This window comes from Chiloscyllium plagiosum, chromosome 9 (assembly GCF_004010195.1).
Source record: "Chiloscyllium plagiosum isolate BGI_BamShark_2017 chromosome 9, ASM401019v2, whole genome shotgun sequence".
NCBI lineage: Eukaryota > Metazoa > Chordata > Chondrichthyes > Orectolobiformes > Hemiscylliidae > Chiloscyllium > Chiloscyllium plagiosum.
The window spans coordinates 43,012,986-43,019,061 of NC_057718.1; positions in this window are offsets into that span (position 1 = coordinate 43,012,986).

The window sequence follows — 6,076 nt, forward strand, 5'->3', positions numbered from 1 at the left end:
AAAAATAAAGACGAGGAGGACAAACCCAGGCACAGGAGCCTGAATGCTCCCTACTCCACCGTCACCATCTTGTTGCATTCAGTAAGGAGCAATCTTGATTTTGAACCTTGGTAGGAGGTGGATGCAGAAGCAGAGTCTGAGGCAATAACCAGAAGATTGTGACATGGACCTTTGTGGAGTGCAGAAAGTGATTAACATCTTCCTAAACTGCTGAGCATTCCTCCAGACAGCGGATACCAAATTGACTTGGATGACTACTCTGGACCAGGTTCTCCTTGTCCACCAGGATCTCCACATCTCTGTCTGTGAAGTGGGGAGCCAACCTGGTTCAATCAACTGTCTCTTGGGCAATTCTTCATACTCAGGTGCTAAGTGGGGTAGTTCCTAACTGCTGGCTCTTCATCTGCTGCACAACTGCAGTTTAAATATGGCATCAGAACCAAGAATCCCTGGAGGTCCCAGCAGTGACAAGTACATTCATTGCTGATGAGCACGCCATACTGTGGACAGGACACCTTTGAGGTGGGGTGCATACATAATGAGTCAAGCTGCAGAAAATCACAAGGGAAAACTCATTAGCAATCATAAAGGGGAACTTTCCACAAATCTCCCCAAAACTGACACTTAACCAATTTCTGGTAAAATTCAGCCTCCTATAAGGTATTTTTGACATTGCTGTAATTCCAATCACTTCTGAAATATGAATTTTCCCTGTTGGCCATCATTGTGTATGTTAACTAAGTTTTACTGAAAGTGCACAGTATTTCAACAAAAAAAACCCAGCAGAGGGCCACAAATGTTGATCTAACTGAACACACTTTAATAGTCAAATTCTTTGCATAAAAACACATGAATTTTATGCAAAACTAGTTCTGATGAAAAATCTTCACTTTACAGTAACTCTAATTTTTTTTTGTTTACTGGGTATCTTTAACACCCTAAGAACAATATTGCAACAATCTACAAAACAAAACCCTCTAGCATAATTTAGAATCACGCTTGTTGCTATCTATGCAACATCATGGCAACAAAATTTCACAGATCTCTCCAACATCCTAGTATGCAATAATTATGGTTTTTGACATCAGCTGTGGTTCAGGTAGTCACATTCTTACTCCTGAGTTGGAAGGTTATGGGTTCAAGTGACACTCAAGGGTAAAAGGCAAGGCTGGCACTCAAGAGAAGTAAGAGGGAGTTCTGTACTGTCAAAGGTGTCTTTTAAATGAGATTTTAAATTGAAGCCCTGCTGCCCTGTCATGAGGATCCTGTTGAAGAAAAGCAAGGAAGTTACCCCCAGTGTCCTGGTCAATATTTATCCCTCAGTTTTGAAAGGTGCAGTCTTTCCACACTCTCTCTATCATACTCTTGATACATACTTTCAATCTCTGTGTCTGTGTGAGGGTAAAAAGGGGAAAAAAATTTTTGAAAAATTTATGATACCCTTAACTAAATATATTTTAAGCGTGAACCATTTCCAACCTTGATTCAAGATTCTTCATTCATATAAACAATGGGGAATATTATGCAATAATAATTAATTTTGACTTTTTTTCACAATACCAGCTATTAAACAAAACTTACAAACATGAAAGATACCAAAGAAATGAATTCTGTTGCAACATTGTTACTGCTTTCCAAAGAGTGTTGAACTCAACCATCATATGAAATGAAAGTGTTGAATTGACTATATATATTTTATATAGAGGAATAAAAAAAATTCTTTACATCAGCAGATCGAAGTGCAAGCTAATGTCCACACAGTCTGTAATTACTGTCTAACAGAAAATATACTTTACTCTTGACTTTTGACTTAATTAAAGGATACAGAAATGCAGCTGGCCAAGTATGTCGAGTTTTAAGCTGTTTGCTTCCAGCCCCTGGTCATAAGTTCAAGTCAAATCTGTCAGGCCTATTTCTGATGAATGTTGTCAGTTCTTGGCTGCAGCCAGGGCAGAAAAAAAATAAAAAACAAGAACTGCATCACTTCACAGTCGGTGTGTATCCCATTGGCTGAGCATGGACTGAATTAAAGTCACTGTTCTCACAAAGAATGGAAGTTAACTGCAGAGAAGATGATAGATCTCTACCTTCACCAGTTATGGTACATCACATAAGTAGAACACAGGAGGGAAGATTTGGCATGGGGAACCTGCTTTCAGACCCTGAACTTCTCTGCCATGAATTTTATAGGACAGGCTGTCCAGAAGGTCTTATCCAACTCTGCAGCCAGAATTATATTTCTGTATTGCACTCCAGCAATGCTTAACACTCAATGGGTCAAGGTGAATGTTTACTCGCAAGCTCTCTCAAAATTAGGGAAGAGGCAAGAAAAACCTTTCTAACTCATATAACAAATTTATGACAAAACAATTAACTCCATATGCAAGCAAAATTGATGCATATTTCTTCCAACTTTATTATCTTTCAAAACTTTGTTTCATTGTGAAGTGGTGAACTATCAGTTCCATTGAGTTTCTTAGAGGGTTCCTCACTGTAAGGTCTAACAAGACATTTTGCTTTATCTTATTAAACTCACCTCGATAATGACCTATCCCATCCTTATGGCATTCCTCATGCCCGATTGTAGCCTCATCTCGTCACTTGACATTCCCAGAAGAACTCGACACTCACTGAACATCCACTAGATGACCAGCATCCCTACAACTTGTGATGTATTTAAAAATTGCTATGCATGCGGGTGTGCATTGACATTCCAAAGCTCCCTGCTTGAAAACAGACATTCCTTAAGAAGATTGTCAGAGAAGGAGAAATGGCACCATGACTCTCCAACAGTGACCTGGACATCAAGATGGACAGAGCGCCACAGAGGAGGGGCATCCTTTGCCCAGGGACAGGCAGAGGAGGCCACATCACCAGACCCTGACAGCCCAGTCCAAGGTCCAAGAGACAATGTAGTTGCCATGTTCTGGAGGCATGGCTAGCAATGTCACAAGAAGGTCAATGACCTTCTCTGTTCCAACAGCTAAGTGGCACACTCTTCATTGATCCCTTTCACTTAAGAACTACATCTAACTCCTTATTGAAAGCATTCAATGTTTGGCCTCAACCACTTTCTCTAACATGACTCTGAAAAAGAGTCATACCAAACTCAAAATATTAACTCTGTTTTTCTTTCCACAGATGCTACCAGATCTGTCAAGTTTCTCCAGTATTCTCTGTGTTTGTTTATTATTGCTTATCGCTAATTCCCCTTATGGAGATGGTAGTGAGCTACATTCTTAAGCCACAGTATCTAGTGTAGAGAGAGCTGCACCAATGCTGGCAAGACAGAGTTTGACATGGTGACAGTGAAGGAATAGTACCATTGTTCTGAAAGATGACAACTTTTTTTTATATGAATGGTCATTGAAGTAAAGCGACACACACACACACAAAACAGTTTGATGTTGGTTATTAAATTTGACCAAAAATTGCCATTATTTTCATATTTGTGAAAAGACAAACTCATATCACTTTATTTGACAGTTTTGGTAGATTTGCTGCATGCAATAAACAGTAAATTGAAGCTTTATGAAAACTGTAAATTTATTTTCTACAATGCTGATGCAGAACCTTGTCAACTCAATTAATTCTCCCTGCCAATGCCACATACAATTTATGGTGTAAATAAATGATTCCATTTGTTGTACAGCAGAGGGATGCACCACCTAATCAGTTCTCTCACTCTGTGTATCACAATGGCATTTAAAAAAAACATAGATTCCTTGAGGTAAAAAAAAGGACTTTCACAAGCCTTTATCAGCTGAAAAACATCCACCTTGAATGAGGTGAAACCTGGATATTGAGAAGTGACAGGACATCACTACAAGGAGTGAGTAAACTATGACAATTAATATGGTAAAATAAATGTGTGTAGCATCCAGGACTGGTGTAAGGATATCAGTTCTAAGAAGAAATGCATTGACCTCATTTTGGTATTGCCTCCACATTATGATATTCGTAACAGCATCTTTTTCTTTTCTTTTAATCTTTAACCTGCCAGAGTATAACAATCCCATTAATTGACATATCAAATTTAAGAAGAAGAATGTAACAGAATAAAGGAAAGAAAGGGTTTTCGGTTATATTTTCCCTTCTAGCATAATGGCCCATAAAAATATGTCTTTTGTAGTCACTAATACTTATAGCTTCCTTAAACTTCACAGAAGATAGAGTTAAATTGAATCAAATGAGACTACTTCATTTCTTGATAGAAGTTACAGCAACAGTACAGAAGCTATACATAGCTAATACAAATGCTAATAATACTATACACGACAGAAATAGTATTAGGATGAAGAGAGTCTGTTCTAAATAGAGTCAGCTCTTCTTTTAATAGTTTATACTAACAGTGTTTTCAAAATGAGGTAAACTAACAACAAACATGGGTCTGAATTGTGTGGTTAGGACTGTTGTAAAAGCATTAAGCAATACAATGTACTCTAGAGTGGTAAGCATTTTATTTGCTAAGGTATTGCAAAATAATTAACTTATTATGGATCTTGAAACATAGAGTACAATTATTCCACAGTGATACCAATCCCCAAATGCTTTGTAAATGTAACATTCACTGTACTTCTATCTATTTTTATTTTATTAAGACATATTGTGAATTCAACCTCAAATAGAAGAAATATAAGCATGTTGTATAACAGATCCACAGCCAGCCAATTTATCTCCTCACTAAATTTGAATTTCACACCTAATCTGATTTGCGTTAAGAATATAAATCCAGTTTCTCTGATCCGGGATAAGAACAGAACAGGTGAGGTACTGACCCAAATATATCAGCAAGATCCCAGATTCAACCCTGGGCCTGTACTGAGTTAACTGCTTTCTGCTGTGGAGGCTGGCTATATGTTACAAGAGCTGCAGTCCTCGTGTGTGGTGGCCAGAGTAGGACTAGTCAGGACTTTAACAAAAACACTGGGTGTAATGGAGGCAAGGGGGGTCTCTCCCTAGAGCCCTGTGTTACTTACTTTAGGAAAGGCCTGACATATGAAGAACCATTCAACCACGTAACTGGACAGCAGTGGGCCCTACCAGCGGCAAATGTACTGATTACCAAGATGCACACAGTGAGCATTGAAAAACAGTGCAACTGGGGAGGGTGTGCTTGGTGTGAATTTGACACCCGCCTGAAGCCCAGCTTCTTTGTTGTATCCTATGCCACAGGTGAGAAATGGCAGGTCAGAGTTGAGCTGCAAAAAATAGATAAGGGAGATGTAGGGGCAGGGGGTCAGCAGCAAGCACAGAAGGTTAGCTCAGGCTGCATTTGAATGAGAGACAGGGGACCCTGATGGCCATTATGTTAATACCAGTGGTAGTAGGATGAGGTCCTTAAGTAAGCATCAATTGCCTTCCCACCAAGGTCTTGATAGGGGTGGAATGAGGAAGGTAGCAGGATCCCCATCTGCCACTATCCCACCTGATTAAGTGCCCTGCCATCAAACAGGAAAGGGCATTAAACTCCACCCACAATCACAGTAATGAAAATAGGAGAGAATGATTAAGTAGAAAGCTACCAACTAATGTTTTGCCCATCAACATTTTATTACCCAATGGCAGATCAGACACACAGCACCATAATTTCCACCTTGGGTAGGGCATGGAGGCAGGTCCCCAGTACACCTGCCCAGAACAGGAATTAAACACCATGCTCCAGCACCAATCTGGTCCAGACTAGATGTCCATCCAACTGAGCCAACCACGCCATCAAGAAGTCTGATATGCTCTGGCAACATTCTCTATCCTGGAGCAATGAATAGTGATGATGGAGGCTCCAATTTCTTTCCATCGCATGATTGACCAAGAATATCTCCCATGCTTATTGCCTGCTATCAGCGTATGCTGGAAGAATTTACAAGTTGATACTCAACATGTTTGGCTACATGATCAATGCACTGTCCTTGGCCACCAAATCCTGGAGTGTGGCTCAAATCCAAAATGTCTGGTTCAGAGGTAGGTTTGCCCACTATTGCCTCACAGTACCACTACAAACTACATTAGGCTTATGATAGCTTCCTTCCCACAATCCAGATTAAATTAATTTTAGTTGCTTACATGCAACCATTCA